The sequence below is a fragment of the Orcinus orca genome, chromosome 12 (assembly GCF_937001465.1).
Source record: "Orcinus orca chromosome 12, mOrcOrc1.1, whole genome shotgun sequence".
Classification (NCBI taxonomy): Eukaryota; Metazoa; Chordata; class Mammalia; order Artiodactyla; family Delphinidae; genus Orcinus; species Orcinus orca.
This window is the reverse complement of record NC_064570.1, coordinates 47,167,353-47,184,056: the sequence shown is the minus strand read 5'-3', so window position 1 is coordinate 47,184,056 and position 16,704 is coordinate 47,167,353. Positions and strand designations below refer to the sequence as shown.

Here is a 16,704-nt window from a genome sequence, read left to right as displayed (position 1 = left end):
GACAAACACAAAAATTCAAAACAGTGTTTCCTTTGAAGGGGAGCGGTGTGGCCAAGGAGGAACACACAGGGGCTTCCACAGCACTGTGATCCTCTAGTTCTTAAGCTGTAAGATGGGTACACGGGTGGTTGTATTCCTCTCTCTCCACCGCCCTCTCCATGCAGGTATATATGTATGAATCTGACACACTACACACTCCTTTGAATGTATATATATTCCTGTGCATACACCACCACCATAATTTTTCATGTGGCCCTGCACCTGGACCCACCTCCCTGGCGCTCTGACCCTCTACGGAGCCCTCAGTGTGGACCTTGGCCTTAGACTGCTTGCTCCGACTGACTCCCTGCTCCACGCAAAATGACAGCCACTGAAGACCCAACATGAAGGTCTGCGCTCCCCACACGGGCTCACCTGGAGCACTTATCCAGACCACCGTGGATGGGAAGGTAAACTCTGCGGTGACTTCTCCCTTAGAACGTGGTGCCAACCGCGTTGCAAGGGGACCTGAAATGCCACTCAGAGTGCACCGGCCTTTTGCTAAGTCACGGCGAGGAGCTGTAGGCGGCAGTGCTGGCCCGGATCTCCCATGCCCGACCCAACCACAGGGTCTCCTGCTGCTCCTGAGAAGCTTGTCAAGTTTACTCCATCACATGACTGCTGCCCAGCCTGACTTCCCCAACTACTCTTTCCTCAGTCCTGTAAAATGATCTCAAGTCACCCATCTCTCAGACACCCGGGCTTCCAAACTTGGCATAATTCTTCATCCTTTTTTCTCCTCTTTTACCAGTAAAGTCTGAGATTACTTTTTGCTCTAACCTTAGCCTCTCCCAGGAGTCTTGATCTTGGTACCACGGCCTTAATTTAGACAAAATAAGAGTTCTTATTGGATTTATTCTATTTCAGGAATGTTTATTCTAAAAGCTTCGATTTCCTACTCAAAAATGAAAACTGATAAAGAAATTCTTTCAAAAGCAATCAGATTTGGCAAATAGTTTTTTGAACTTCAGTTTGTCTCCCCTATTTGGTAGACTTCTTGTGGAAAAAATATATAAATTGTAGCCACTGTCCTGGAGATCTGAATCTAGTTAATTTGATTTTCTTCAAAAATGTTTCATACCATCTGCATCTTAACATGGAAACAGAACAGCACAGCCCCATTTAAACTTTAATGGGTCTATTTTCATTTGATCACAGAAGCCATAATAAAGAACGAATATGAAAAACAAATGACAAGAAAAAGTAAGGAAAGGTTTGTGCAAAGAGGTGGTAAGATACTGTGAAGCAACTCTACACTCAGCCCTGGTGAGAGCATGATGCCGGATCACAGCGAGGGGGCCGGGCTAGGTGGATGGCTTTAACAGAGAACTCAGACAGCGTTCGGCTATAAGCAGAGAAACTGAAAGACACGTCTGAAATACCAGGCCAGGGAAGGTAATTCCAAAGTCAGAGGTGACAAGAACCTGAGTCAGAAACATGGTCATGGGAAAACAAAGTAAAAAAGGAGGGCCCTTGGAGGAAGGCATCCAAGTTGGTCAATTCCTTCAATTTGAGTGAAGAAAGCGCTCAATGATCATGGGGCCAGGGGATATGGTGATAAAAGAGAAAATGCAAAAATCTGTCATTCACCATCTCAAATTTGAGCCGAAATACAGCAATGGATGTTCATGGGTAAAGCATCAGTGAAATGATAGCTGCTTAGAATTCACATGCAAACAGGCCTATGGCATGTGCTGATCTGGGCTCTACCCCACCACCCCCTGAAAGAAAATAAAAAACAATTTCTATATTTCCAACAAAAAGGAAGCGCTTTTAATTGCACTTCTTGGTATTTACCCAAAGGAGATGAAACTTACGTCCACACAAAAACCTGTACACAGATGTGCATAGTAGCTTTTTCATAACTGCCAAAACTTGGAAGCAACCAAGATGTCCTTCAGGAGGTGAATGAATGAATAAACTGTAGTGCATCCAGACAATGAAATATGATTCAGCTCTAAGAAGAAATGAACTATCAAGCCATTAAAAGATATGGAGACAATTTAAATGCGTATCACTAACTGAGAAAGCTGCATGCTGTGTGATTCCAACTATATGACATTCTGGAAAAGGCAAAACTATAGAGACAGTAAAAAGATCACTGGATGCTAGATGTTAGGGATGAGAGAAGGATGAATAGGAAGAGCACAGAGTATTTTTAGGGGAGTGAAAATATTCTGTATGATACTATAATGGCAGATATATGTCATTATACACTTGTCCAAACCCACAGAATGTACAACACCAGGAGTGAATCCTAATGTAAACTGTGGACTCTGGGTGATAAAGATGTGTCAGTGTAGGTTCATCATCTGTAACAAATAGTCCATCTGGTGGGGGATGGTAATAACTGGGGAGGCGATGCATGTACGGGGGCAGAGAGTGTATGAGAAATCTCTGTACCTTCCCCTCAATTTTTCTGTGGACCTCAAACTGCTCTAAAAAGATAAAGTCTATTTGAAAAGAAACCACCAAAACTTGAAAACAAAAAACAAACAAGTGCTTTTCCTGCCTTGACACATCTTCCTCTGTAGGGTCTGAAATGATTGTTTCTGAAGCTTCTTACTTTTTCCTTCAAAAACATTACAGTTGAGCTTTGAAGAGCACAGAGAGGGGAAGTTAGGGGCACCGACCCTCTGTGCGGTCAAAAATCTACGTATAACTTTATGGTCGGCCCTCCTCTGCATCCGTGGATTCAACTGACTGCAGATTGTGCAGTGCCGTAATATTTATTGAAAAAACTCTGCATGTAAGTGGATCATTGCATTTCAAACCCGTGTTATTCAAGGGCCAACTGCATCTAGTGTCTTCTTGTTGTTGTATTTACCATCTAGAAAACAATGAAGCCTGATTATATTTTCCTCTGGGCCACTGTAAAAATAGAATAAAGAAAAATTATTTGGCTAGTAGCCAATATTTATTAATACCAAATATGAGAAAATCCAGTAAATATTATGGCAGCTGTCAAAAGTTTTTAGTTCTACCAGTTCACGGGCCATATACAAAAAAAGCACTCCTGACATTATATGCCAATGAGGACTCCCCCATACCTAAAACTTCACTAAGGATCACTGTAACAGCTTCTAAACTGCATGAACAGGTTTTATAAGTCACTTCATTTTCACTACCAAAGGGCTGTTCAAGGGCTGCCCCCATTAACAAATTCACTTTTTTTTTGCAATAAGTTTCCCGCTGATGCATGGGTCAAGCTCTCTGGTAAAGGAAAAAAACGTTTCCCTCCATCTGGTAACAGTATAATAGGCAAAGTGGCAGTTACTTTGTTTTTTAAACTACTGTTTCCACCATCCCCAGTCTAGAAGGACCAGCTTTCAGAATATTCTTCTAAAGATGGACAAAATCTCCCCCCCCTCACAAGTTACATTTGTTTGTTTTAAATTACTGTAGCATTAAATCTTGACGGAGAGCAGAAGATAAAATCATGCTGTTGACGGAGAGCAGAAGATAAAATCATGCTGTGGAAAGGAACCTTCCCCTGGCCCACTCTCCTAGCTGGTCTATGAGTCTACTGCACAGCACACCCGGGTGTGAGTCGATCCTTGGCCAGTATTGCCCAAAGAAATGCGGACAACAAACAGAAGGCGTAAATTATGACAACACCCTCCCTTCATCAGCATCTCTTCATCGGACTCCCACTGGGACCCTCTGGCATCTGCAACGATTTCACAGCCCCCTGTGCCTCCCCCTCAGACACTCACTGCAGTTGCAAATTGACACGTCACGATGAGCTGTTTCCCCCCCAGTCCCCACCACACAGCTCTTCAGAGGCACAGTCAGGACTTACTCAAGCCCCTGGGCCCACACCCGCTTCACACTGCCTGTGCTCGGCCCTGGAGCCATCTCGCTTTCTCCCAGCAGCCTCATGGGAAGGACTACGCAGACGCATGCATTGTTTCATGCCTTCTTCTCTTAACAGAAACGATCCACTTCCTTTCCTTCACTTTACACCCTGCCTGTATTCAGTAGTGGCACATTTCACAGCTTCGTGAACACCCCCATGGCTTCCGAGAAGCTGCCGTGTTCACCTGCTGCTGCTCAGTGGGGAATGCTCTCCTCAGACCACGCGTAACCCGCAAAGGAGGATCAGTCTTCAGTGGCGGCGAACTCTTAAAACAAAGATCAGGACTCCACATCTGAGTACGGGGTTCTAGTCCCTCCTTCAGAATCACCCACGAGCTGATGCCCCGGGGGTGCTACAGAAAGTGGGGCTCAGGACTGAAACCCACCGACATCAGTGAGAGCAAACCGGTACCTCTGCCCTCAAAGCAGTGAATAACGAAGTACTCTACCAACTCTCCCTCCCCGTGGCACTGCCTCTAACTCAGGGCCCTTTCACGGGACTGTCAGAGTGATAAATTATAGACACAGAGCACCCTGATGCCAGCAAAGCTCGGGACAGTCACTCAAAACATAGCTGAGCAAGATGGGAAACCCCGGGCCAAGTGACAACTGGGTTTGGTGGACTCAGAGGTGACTGGATGGCCCTCCCGAGGGCACAAACATCACAGGGAGCAACACTGACGTGGAGGGAGGACCTTGTACAGGAGGACTTGGGAGGTTCATCACCTTTGGTTAAGATGTTTTCATCAAGATGTGCTTATGGAGATCACAAATAATTCTCAGCTGAAAGGGGGTAGTTAATTAATCGGAAGAAAGAACATACACCTAAAACTAACACAACATTGTAAATCAACTATACTCCAATAAAAATTTTTTAAAAAGTAAAGGAGCCAAGACAGAAAAAAGAAAGAACAGGGATTTTAAAGGATTTCAACAGGCTGAAATGGCCACTAGAACTGACCAAAACAACAACATAATCCCCCCAAGTTAAAAGATAAAACCCTGCTTTTGACTGTTAAAAGTAATCTATTGCATAAATGTAGGATGATGTCGGTACCTGCTCCATACCCTCCAATGTGCTCAGCTGGGACGACTCACCCTATTCATAAGCTCTGCTCTGACCCCAGGCTCTGGGTGGGAGAGGCTCCAGGCCACTGACATTCCAACTCCCATCAATGTTATGACTCTGACTTCAGACCTGAGGCTGCCTTTTACTCTTTGGGCTCAGTCTCCTGTCCTGGGCCCCACCCCTTTTCAGCAGTTGATCCTGTAATTCATTCTTGTGGACCCAACTCTTCTACAGCGTCCTGGCTGCGGTCTTGTCCCCATACACTAGCACTCCTCTTATCTGGCCCCTCGACCCGCTCGGCCAAACGATTCGGCTGCCAAACATCTGCCCATGTAGACTGCCACCTCTGGAAGGATTCCCCCGAGGCTATGCCTTCCCAGCTGTCCTAACTGCCTCCTGTCACGGCCTGCTGCCCTTATGTCCCCATGAGCGTACCCCAGGCCATGGATCTCTCTGTTCTCTGGACTCCCATCTGGATTACATTCTGATCCCCAGCTGATCCCACCCTGCTCCTGACACAAGCCCAGCTCTTTTACATGGCAGGGGCAAAGGAGACGGGTTTAAAGCAATTCATATTTTAAGGTCTTATGGATGTTTATTGAATGCAAGCTCAGTGCAAGCGGAAGGTGCCACAGAGAGGCTGAATGAGAGACGTGATCCTGGTCTGTACTGGTACCTCATTTAATGATGCAGAAAACACGTGCATCTCACAGGCCTGACAGTCTTAGGTGTAGAGTCCTTACTCTACACTGGCGGAGCCATCTCTGAAGTATTGTCCATGTCTGAGTGCCACGCTCATAAAGAGACAGTGACAGGAAGGGAATGCATCCAGGAGAAAGTAACCAGAGTAACAGAATTCCTGACATGAGGTAACGTAAGCATATTTGGAAGAACCAGGGCTATTGGCCTAGGAAAGGAGGATTTGCAGGGATGGCATTTTCAGGTGAAGAGCTCTCACATGAAGAAAGACCTAGAGGCTTATATTACAAGAGACAGCTTGGAGATCTGCAGGAACACAGTGGGAGAGGGGCTGAAGCAGTAAGCACTGGTCCCACTCCACTCCTGACTCGGTGACCCTGCCTCTCTAACCTCAGTTTCCCCCTCAGACTGGAGGATCTGATTTCAAAGGCCCCTCCCGGCTCTCAGAGTCCATAATTCTTCACCCTGTACATTACCTGAGAAAGAAGACAGGCCTGGCCTGGCCTGCTTGGAGGCCTGGGAGACAAGGTCACTTCTTAGGTCTTCCAAGTGGCCCCTTCCAGGAAAATCAAATTCACTCAAGTAACTTGTAAAATATGTGGTAGCAGGCTTTATGTTTCAGGAAATGAAAAAGACAGAAATTCCCCAAGAGAAGGCTCGAGAGGCAGAAAAACATCTACCCCTCCCTAAGACAGTCACTTCCTAATCCCTGCAACCTGTGAATATTATCTTACATGGCATGCTGTGAGATGATAAAGTTAAGACCGTCCAGAGGAGAGCTGATCCTGGATTAGCTGGTGGGCTCTCAAAGCCATCACAGGTAGGTACCCTTACAAGAGGGATGCAGGGGGCGATGGGATAGAGATGCATGGGGAAGAAGGTAACGTGAAGGCAGAGGTAGGGATTGGAGAGATGTGGCCACAAGTCAAGGAGCACCTAGAGTCACCAAAGGCTGGAAGAGAGAGACAAGCAACCGATTCTGCCCCAAAGCCTCTGACGGGGATGCATTTCTGCTGACATCTTAACATTGGACTCTGACTCCGAAACCACAAGAGAATAAATCTCTGTTGTTTTAAGACACTGAGTTTGTGGTCATTTCTTAGGACAGCCACAGAAAACTAATATGGAAGGTTTTCTGCTTAAATAAAATGTTGTTATGGGCCCAAAGTGGGCAGTAATAGCCTCCTTTAAGGGAAAAGCTCGAATTTTTATGTGTCTTTATGGCCTATTCCATACTAGACTCAGAACAAGTGCAGCTGTGCTTTTAGAAGTGTTTGGGGCAGTGACAAAAGCATCTTTTAAGCCATTGTGCGTGCACATTTGACCAGCAATCTCTCCGTCACACACAAATTCAGCAGACGACAAATCTAAGCAGGGCAGACAACCAGAAGACTCCAACCTCCATCCAGCAGGCCTGGCTGCCAGGGAACAGATTATGCAGCATCTCATGGCAGAGATGGGAGGAGGAAGCCTCTGGAGTAGGAGGGAGCTAGTCTTTATTCTCTATTGTAATGTGGGCAGTGTCTCTCCCCACCCTCGCCTGGCAACATCCAGCTCTTGGAGAATGATGAATGCTACTGAGATGAGCAATATAATGACATGATCCCCCAGCCTAGGAACCAGCTGTGGAAGAGAATGAGGGTCCCGCAGGCCTCCCCAGACTCCCACCACCACCACCTCTGTAAGTCACTCTCACGCTGTCACTGAGGGAACCACCAGGTGGCACCAGGTCAGGTTTCAGGAAATGGTTCCCCTTTTGAGTTTCTAATGTCTCCTTGATAAAAACATCATTACTATTTTAAAAGCCACAAATAAGGGAGAAAGTCCTTTTAAAATCAGGGAAGAGAAAATGAAAGGTACGTATAAAACTGACAGTTTGATGACAGAAGGCTGATGATGATTCATCTGTCTTCTGCTCAAGAGAACCTCAGTACAAGAGAACCTCCGTAGTGGAGTGGAAAGAGACCGAGACCTAGTTTAGATCTTCTGCTTCCTAGATTCAAGTCCTTGGGTAAATCATTTCATTTCTGTTGAGCTTCGTTTTCCTCACATGTAAACTAGGACAAGTGAATAAGATGACATGTGGTCTAAACAGTGGTTGGCCCACCTGAGTTCATTAATGTTTGAGGAAAGGATGAATTAACTGCTCTGCATCCAGGACTAGACAACGTAATATTGTTACCTGTAGTTCTTCCAACTGCCACGAGTATCTGCCTGGGTTTATAATATCTAGGAAGAGGGATCTTTTATTATCTTGGAAATTCAAACTGACAGAGGGCATGTTTTTTCTTCTTGGACAGCAGTGCTTAGTTTTACAAGCCAGAGATTTATGTAGAAGAAAGCTGGTCAGTTATTATGGGTGATGCATAACAACTATTTTTCATCCAGGACTAAAAATGTTTGCTCTTCAATCTAAAACAGAATTCTGTGCAAGTTCCTCGCTCCTACACACACACACTCCCCCACCCCCAACCCAAAGCCATTCCCTTTTCTAGAGCCCTAGTCACCAGGAAAGCAGTCTGTGTGAAGCCTGGCCCTTACTCAGTGAAACAGATGCTGGTCTTTCCCGATGCCCAGTCACCAGTAGAATGGGTCAGTATGTGTGTGAGGCTGGGGCAGGGGGCGTGGAGATTGGAAGCTCATTGGGGCTAAACCTGGCATCCCACAGGCCCCTAGGCATGGGTTTCAGAGGGCCTAAGGGACCCACAAGCACCTGCTGAGCCCTCCCCTCCATTCAGGAAGAGTGGCTTCTACTGACAACAGAGAGTTCTGCTTATGCTGTCCCTCCTCTTCACTCTCTCTCCTCCTCCTTAGAGCAAGCAGTGAGGTGATGCACCCAACACGCTGCCCCTGGAGACACAGATGCATGCCTTCCCAGTGACCAGCATGCTCCAGCCTTCGGACATTCCGTAGAAGCCCTGCTGATCCTCTGACCCCTGGAAATTGTATTCCCCCAACTAAAGGAAAATATGAACTATTTTTTCCTCTTCCCAACCAGCTGTTAGGAATCACATACACATGACTTTAAAGCTCAGTGCCTAACGCAGTCTTGAATTTTGAACCCTTCACTGTTTAGAAAGAGGTGGGTTTTTTTTTCATAAGACTATTAGCTTCACAATAAGAATCTCAGGTATTTTTTTATCATTTCTCTTGGGACTTAGTAAAACAAAAGAAAGACTGAAAAATGGAGTAACTTCTATGTACATTTACATGCAGACTAACACATTTCAAGGAATTCACTGAGAGAAAGGAAACAACTCTAAAGCAGGAGGTAATTTTTTAATTTACTTTTCTTTCTGAATGACAATTTTAGTTGAGGTGGCCTCCGTGTCTATCAAACAGACAGTAGTATTTTGGCCATATTTGTGGCCTGAAGGCAGCTATCTAAGCCCTGTGAACAGCTGGAATAGCAGTACAGGAATTCTTGGTCTCACTGAAGCTACAGATATGACAAGGGTCTCTCTCGAGGCAGGCGCCAAAATACTTTAATCATGCTAGACAAAGGCCATGTAGGGTACACGAAAATCAAACCTGTCTCCTCAGAACTTGGAGAGTAGTTATGACCAAAGAGGTGTTATTTTAATCAAATTCATTTAAATCATGATTTAAATTACTAAATAAGATGACTCAATTTTATCAGCTTTTTATTTTAAAAAGTACATTTTTGTTTTGCTGCCATAAAAACAAAAACTACATATTCTTTAAAATTCAGTTGAGGATGGGTTTCACTTTTAGAAGAAACATTTTATAGAAGTATAAAATATACTTTTATAAGAATATACACCTTATATATTTAAATCAGTTATTTAAGGAAACCATACTCGAAGTGTATCTCTCAATAATTCTAGAAGATTCTGTGAAAAAAACTGTTTAATGTTTCCTTTGTGTTCTTACTGCTCCTCCCTTGATAATCTTCAGACTTGCTTTGCTTGCCCAGATTACTTCATTCTTAAGAATTATCTGTTCGTTTGTCTGCTTGAAACTTTGCACTTTTGGGGAAAAAGCCAGGGAGTGATTGTCTTATCTCCATAGAACGCTATTAACAAGCATGATTTCCACAGATAAAACCCATAGATGGAGAAGAAGAACATGATTTCTGGAGTACACAATAAGGTTTTTTACTTTCCTACCACCTACCAACGTGGCTTTCATTGGGTCTCATTACCCCTCAATTTGGTCATGTAGCATTCAACATCTTAAGAGGGCCTACTAGGTGCAGGCTCTAGGCTTAACACATGAAGGATTCAGACCTGACAAAGCTTACATTCCAATAGGAAACAGATATTAGATGGCTATTGTACAAATAACTATACAACGATAGTTTTGAAGAAGTGCATGGTGGGAGAGCAACCCCATCCAGACTGGGAGTCAAGGAAGACCTCTCTAGAAAGTAATATTGATTTGTCATTACTTACTCATAAAACTTTTTCAAGAAAGGTAACACAAATATACTGTCTCAAATATTCTATCAATTCCAAGGTAAGACGGGGTATGAGAAAGAGAAGGCTCTGGACCAGACAGATATGACTAGAATCCTTGCTATTACTATGGTGCCTTGGGCAACTCATGATAAGGGACATGGTCTCCTCACATTATTGTTGTAACAGTTAAGTGTGACACATATAAAAAGCACTCAGTATGTAGTGGAAGTCCAATAAACCACAGACAATAATTAATAATTACAGTGTATGCTGATTTATCTTTGAGCTTTGGCATGTCAAAGCTAATTTTCCTTTCACAGTTCTGTCTTTACCAAAATGTTCGACTGAAAGAGAAAACCCGAAAATCTACTGGGAAAAAAACACACTCTGACATCAGTGATTTTTCTTCACTTGGGTTGGCTAACAGGCATCATTTACTTAAACAATGGAGGCGCACCCCGTACTAGATTCTTCCTGGCAGATATACATATAAATACAGGCAAAAAGAAGTTGGTATATCTGTACTCAACAGCCTTCTCCGAGCATTAGAAAAAGATTTTGGAATTGGAGCTTTTGAATTAGAGCTTTTAAAATAGTGAACTCCCCTTGGGCGGTTAAGTGTCTTTCAGGTCATTAACTCCTTGTCTGAGAGGGTACAGGCAGAGCCCTTCAGAGAAGCCCAAACTCACGCAGCCCAAGAAGCATCTCCCACCCCCCACTTAGCTTCTTTTATTCTAACTTCCCTGAGTACTTACAAACATCCAACCCACATGACAGGGTCGGTCACATTCATTCCTCTGTTAGACACTCACTGCTACCAGAGTAGTACCTGGAGGTACAACGGATCAGGCTCTGCCTGAAAGGAGCTCCCAGCCTGCGACGGGCTGTGGCCAACAGTCACTTTTCTTTTTTGATTCAAGGCTCAAGTCAGGAAACGAAAAAAATATGTTTTGTGTTTTTAAGTTAAAAAATGAAGACTTTTACTTGGTCCTGGAAAAGAGACCACTTTCCTGATGAGAAAAATGAGGCTCAGAAAGGAGAGTAGACTCGCCTAAGATCTTAGAGCATGTCAACAGCAGAGCTGAAGCAAGAATTTAATCCATTCCACTCGGGGCTCCCCACCCCATTTACCAAGCCCTCTGGTCTGCCCGGTCCTTGGAACTCAACAGACACGCTTCCCGCATGAGCTGGACCTCCCTACCTAGTGGCTGTGGGATTCACGCTGGGCTGCATGAGGCCAGGCAAGCCCTGCAGCCTGGAACCAGGCACTTCCTGGGTACCCCCGCCCCCAAGGCGTTCTGCTGTTCTGTGCTATACCACCCTGGGGTGGCTCCTGGCGCCCAGAGGCTCCTCCTGCTGGGGGCCTGGCCTGGCCCAAGAGGGCCACAGTACTCACCCCCATAGGGAAGTCTCTGCCGACCCCTGGCTTCCACGGCCAAAACCTAACCGATGGTGGTTCTACAAAGGCTCCCTTCTGCTGGCCCTGACTAGAGCCCTTTTATTTCCCAGTCCCCTTGGTTTGTATGAGCTGAAAAGGCCAGGACTGAGAGGAGATCGCTAGGGGGCTGCATGGGGTCAAAGGTGAGGGGTTGCTCATAATTGGTGTCGAGCAACATTTCAGATAGTATACTTCCTCAACTTAAAACAAAGGTGCATTGTATGCAGACAGAATGGCTCCAGTTCAGGAGAAGAACCTCTCTCACACATAAATTCAAAATAAGAAATAACAACCAGGTCATTCTAGGATGATGAGGTGGCAGTCCCTGACTGGCCAGAGAACCAGTGAAAAATTACACCCAAGACGATGTGACTGGGCAATGGAGTCTGAGGCAGAAAGGGGTCCTATGGGTGGCTGGTGAGACCTGTGTAAGTACAGCCTTTCCTGGGAATCCAAGATGCCTGGGAGATGAGAGAAGCACAGGCAGAGAAGACTCGCCAGCATTCACAGAAAGAATGAAAACCCTGGTTCCTTCACACATCCCCTCCCTCCAGCAGCTTCTCTGGATGCCCAGCCCTCAGCCTGAGCTTCCAGAGCTCTTCTTGCACGGCTCTATCATATTGTGTAATCATTACCCGTGTATTATCCGTCACATTCATTTTTGTCTCAGCAGAGTCCAGCAAGGTGTCTAACACCCAGTGGGCAGCAACGTTAAGTGAATGAAAGCATGACCCGTTACACAGTGACTGCAATTCGAAGGTACAACTAGGGCAGCAGTAAGCAGCAGCCATCTGAGAGCAGAGGAAAAACCAACAATGAATGAACTACAGGGAAGCTCCCTTAACCAGAAGTCAGAGGGCTGCCCATCCCTCAGCAGCCCCTAAAGCAGCCACGGGACAGCTGTTCTGTTCTATTTCTGGGCTGGGGAGACATATCTTAGAGCTAAAACATATGTTCCCATAATTATCAAAATTGAGTGTTACAAATAAGGGAAGGGGGAAAGTAGCAGGTTCACCTAAGTGAGCTAAGACTTTCTATATCATATACCAGCTCCATCTCCAACTCAACCTCTCTCTTAGAAACCTATGGGCTCAGCGTCACAATTCCAAGTTCAAAGTGGACAAAATCCTGGGTCCCAGTGGAAAACCTTTCTAATTTACAAGGCACATGCTCTTAGTACAAAACTTGCCAACTTACTTTTTCCACGTCTAGATCAGCATCCTGCTTCTTCAAAAAACTGTAAAAGAAAAAAAAAAAAAGACATCAGAAGAGAACTGAACACTCTTTGCCTGTAAACCACCCACAAAGCACCACCACAGAATTTTCATTTGCTGCAGACAATCAATTTGCCCACAATTTTTTTTTCTTGTTCACACAATTGTTGTGAAGTCACACTTGCTACAAACACCTGCCCGCAACTGCAAAGACCTGGCCCCATACCACCAAAGGAAGCCAGCATGAGATCTTAACTTTTCAGAGCCAGGAAAAATAGGGATGGAGGTCTTGAGTGTGTACACACACACACACACACACACACACACCCCTTCTTCAGAGTGCCTACAAGTCATCCATAGCTGGGACACACTGAAAATGTGTCTCCAAGGTCTTGTTCAACTTACCTCTTGGCTTAAATCTCCCCTTCGTCCCCAGACCCTATGTGCTCCACTTCCTATCTGACTGCGGGTGAGCCTCACTGTCAAACAGCCTTCTTGGGATGGCCCTGTTTTCCCATTAGCTGGGGCTCCCCTCTCCAGGAGGCCTGCCAACCCACCAACCTGCACAACTTGTCCATGGAAATCTAGTCCCAAGATCACCTTAGAACCTTGTGTCAAGCCCCTGGCACAGCTGATGCTGCCTCTGACGGCACCCATGCCCACTTCACATGAATCTTTAAAGTGCCAGGCGCAGGGTGGCAGACCTCCAGCTTGCTCATGCACTCTGCCTACAACCTGCCAATATTACGGTACCTCATTTATTATTTGTGATTTTAGCTGTTCGAACAAAGCTTCAGTTTTAATAAGGTGTCTAAAGAGAACAATAACAATGGTTGAATGGAATCACGTTGACAGCAGTATGTTAGGGCAGAAAGTAAAAGGTGTGAGAAATCCGGAAGAAAAAAAGCAGAAACAATTTTTCCTATCTTAGTAGAGACTCAAAGTTGTTTTCAGTATGATTCTTAGCATCTTTCTTCCTGGGCAATGGTTTAAAATACCCCCATCATAAATTACCATCCCTATCAAAGCCACCACCCCGCCTCCCTACACACAAAAGAGAATTTTTGCACTGTTTGAAAGACTGTGTAATTAACAGTCACATCTTTGTTTCGTTTAATCAAAGATGACTCAGAATGAAGGGAAGAAAAAATGACCATGGGGAAGAGAATTAAAAACTCATATATTGTCTTCTGCAGAGGGGCATTCAAATCATGAACTCACTGCAGACACGCGAGAGGAGCAGCACGGAGGCTGGAGGGAGAGGACACGCTAACGAGCTCGCCACAGCCCGCACCTCAGCAACCCACAACCCCCATCTCTTCCTTGCTTCTGAGACATGCTGTCTTGTCCTACCAAATAGGCAATATATGCTTTTTCTTCTGGCTCACCCACTGGGGATCTAGACACTGTTGAGCTGTAAAAAAATAAAATAAAAAGGGAATTCCCTCTGTCCAGAAATTTCAACTGGCCTCCCTATAACCAGCAAAGAGTAAGTCAGTACTATGAGAACTTTTCACCAAAGGGAACATCTATACAGTAGAAGTCTGACTTCCACTCCTGAACCCTTTAGGAAGGCAGTCATTCTGATTTATAAAATGGAATGTTCTCATATGCAAGGTGAAAGATTCCTTCATCTGCCACAGAAAGAGCAGTTGGAGAATCATTACCCTTTTCCAAAGTAGTGAGGAAACTTTGCCTCTCCCATGCACACAGCACAACTGCAGTCACACAGGATACCCAGTTCAGCAACAGGCTCTGAAAGAACGAGCCTTCACTCCACGCTACCAAAAGGCAAACTGAAAAGCTGCTTGTAGCTGCTGGCTCACTACTACACGAGGAATCTTACCCATACGCACATATATGCGGCATCATCCAATTTCTTTTTCAGGCTTACTAAACAGATCGAGCTAATTAACAAAGACAATACATATACGTATCACCCTGCAGCCAGAGCCCAGAAGGATGTCACAGCGTTAACCTCAAAGTCTCCCAGCAAGCGCACACGGCCTGAGATATTTTTAGGCGCCAGCTCCATTGTTTCAAAGAGGATACGGATGGATGAAATAGAATTGCCTGAAAGTAAAACTCATGCGGCAACCCATTTTGAATGAAAAGTGGCATTAGTTTTTAAAACCAGTTCTATCTTTCTTAAGTAAAGGCTGTTTCTGAAAGGTCGAGAGTAAGTGAATTTTGGTCATCAAATGTTTAGGTGAAATAGAGGTAACATTTTATTTCAATGGCTCCTCTATTTAAAAACTTGACCGGCGGAGATCACCTTCCTCCCCACAGATACACCAGAAATACATCTACGCGTGGAACAACTCCTACGGAGCACCTACTGAACGCTGGCAGAAGACCTCAGACCTCCCAAAAGGCAAGGAACCCCCCACGTACCTGGTTAGGGCAAAAGAAAAAACTAAACAGAGACAAAAGGATAGGGACGGGTCCTGCACCAGCGGGAGAGAGCTGTGAAGGAGGAAAAGTGTCCACACACTAGGAAGCCCCTTCGCGGGTGGAGACTTCGGGAGGCGGAGTGGGGGAGCTTGGGAGCCGCGGAGGAGAGCACAGCAACAGGGGTGCGGAGGGCAAAGCGGACAGATTCCAGCGCAGAGGATCGGGCCGACCGGAACTCACCAGCCGAGAGGCTTTTCTGCTCGCCCGTCGGGGCGGGCGGGACTGGGAGCTGAGGCTCCGGCTTTTGTCGGAGCGCCGGGAGAGGACTGAGGTTGGCGGCGTGAACACAGCCTGCAGGGCGTTAGTGCACCGCGGCTGGCCGGGAGAGAGTCCGGGGAGGGGTCTGGACCTGCCGAAGAGGCAAGAGACTTTTACGTCCCTCTTTGTTTCCTGGTGCACGAGGAGAGGGGATTAAGAACGCTGCTTGAGAGAGCTCCGGGGACGGGCGCGAGCCGCGGCTGGAAGTGCGGAGCCCGGAGACAGACATGAGATGCTGGGGCCGCTGCTGCCGCCACCAGGAGGCCTGTGTGCGAGCACAGGTCGCTAGCCACACGCCCTTCCGGGGAGCCTGTGCAGCCCGCCACTGCCAGGGTCCCGGGATCCAGGGACAACTCGCCCGGGAGATCGCACGGCGCGCCTCAGGCTGCAACGTCACGCCGGCCTCTGCCGCTGCAGGCCCGCCCCACACTCCGTGACCCTCCCTACCCCCCAGCCTGGGTGAGCCAGAGCCTTCGAATCAGCGGCTCCTTTAACCCCGTCCTGTCTGAGCAAAGAACAGACGCCCTCCGGCGACCTACACGCACAGGCGGGGCCAAATCCAAAGCTGAGCCCCTGGGAGCTGTGAGAACAAAGAAGAGAAAGGGAAATCTCTCCCAGCAGCCTCAGAAGCAGCGGATTAAAGCTCCACAATCAACTTGATATACCCTGCATCTGTGGAATACCTGAATAGTCAACGAATCATCCCAAATTAAGGAGCCCTGTGGATGAAAGGCTCTTGGTGCTGCAGCCAGGAGTCAGTGCTGTGCCTCTGAGGTGGGAGAGCCAACTTCAAGACACTGGTCCACAAGAGGCCTCCCAGCTGCACATAATATCAAACAGCAAAAATCTCCAAGAGATCTCCATCTCAACGCCAGCACCCAGCTTCACTCAACGACCAGCAAGCTACAGTGCTGGACATCCTATGCCAAACAACTAGCAAGACAGGAACACAACCCCACCCATTAGCAGAGAGGCTGCCCAAAATCATAATAAGTCTACAGACACCCCAAAACACACCACCAGACGTGGATCTGCCCACCAGAAAGACAAGATCCAGCCTCATCCACCAGAACACAGGCACTAGTACCCTCCACCAGGAAGCCGACACAACCCACTGAACCAACCTTAGCCACTGGGGACAGACACAAAAAACAACAGGAACTACGAACCTTCAGCCTGCAAAAAAGGAGACCACAAACACAGTAAGATAAGCAAAATGAAAAGACAGAAAAACACACAGCAGATGAAGGAGCA

At 46.3% G+C, this 16,704-nt stretch overlaps 1 protein-coding gene across 4 annotated transcripts in view; it reads right to left on the bottom strand.

Annotated features, from left to right (window-relative positions):
• FYN (FYN proto-oncogene, Src family tyrosine kinase) overlaps nucleotides 1-16,704 on the bottom strand; it is a 276,852-nt gene that overhangs the window by 167,590 nt on the left and 92,558 nt on the right. For 3 of the 4 annotated variants that reach the window (XM_012539555.3, XM_004264712.4, XM_012539558.3), the window contains exon 2: nucleotides 12,722-12,761. The exons of the other annotated variant lie outside the window; for it this stretch is intronic. The gene's annotated coding sequence lies outside the window, so the exon portion shown is untranslated. The remainder of the gene's footprint in view (nucleotides 1-12,721; nucleotides 12,762-16,704) is intronic. 4 annotated transcript variants of the gene reach the window in all.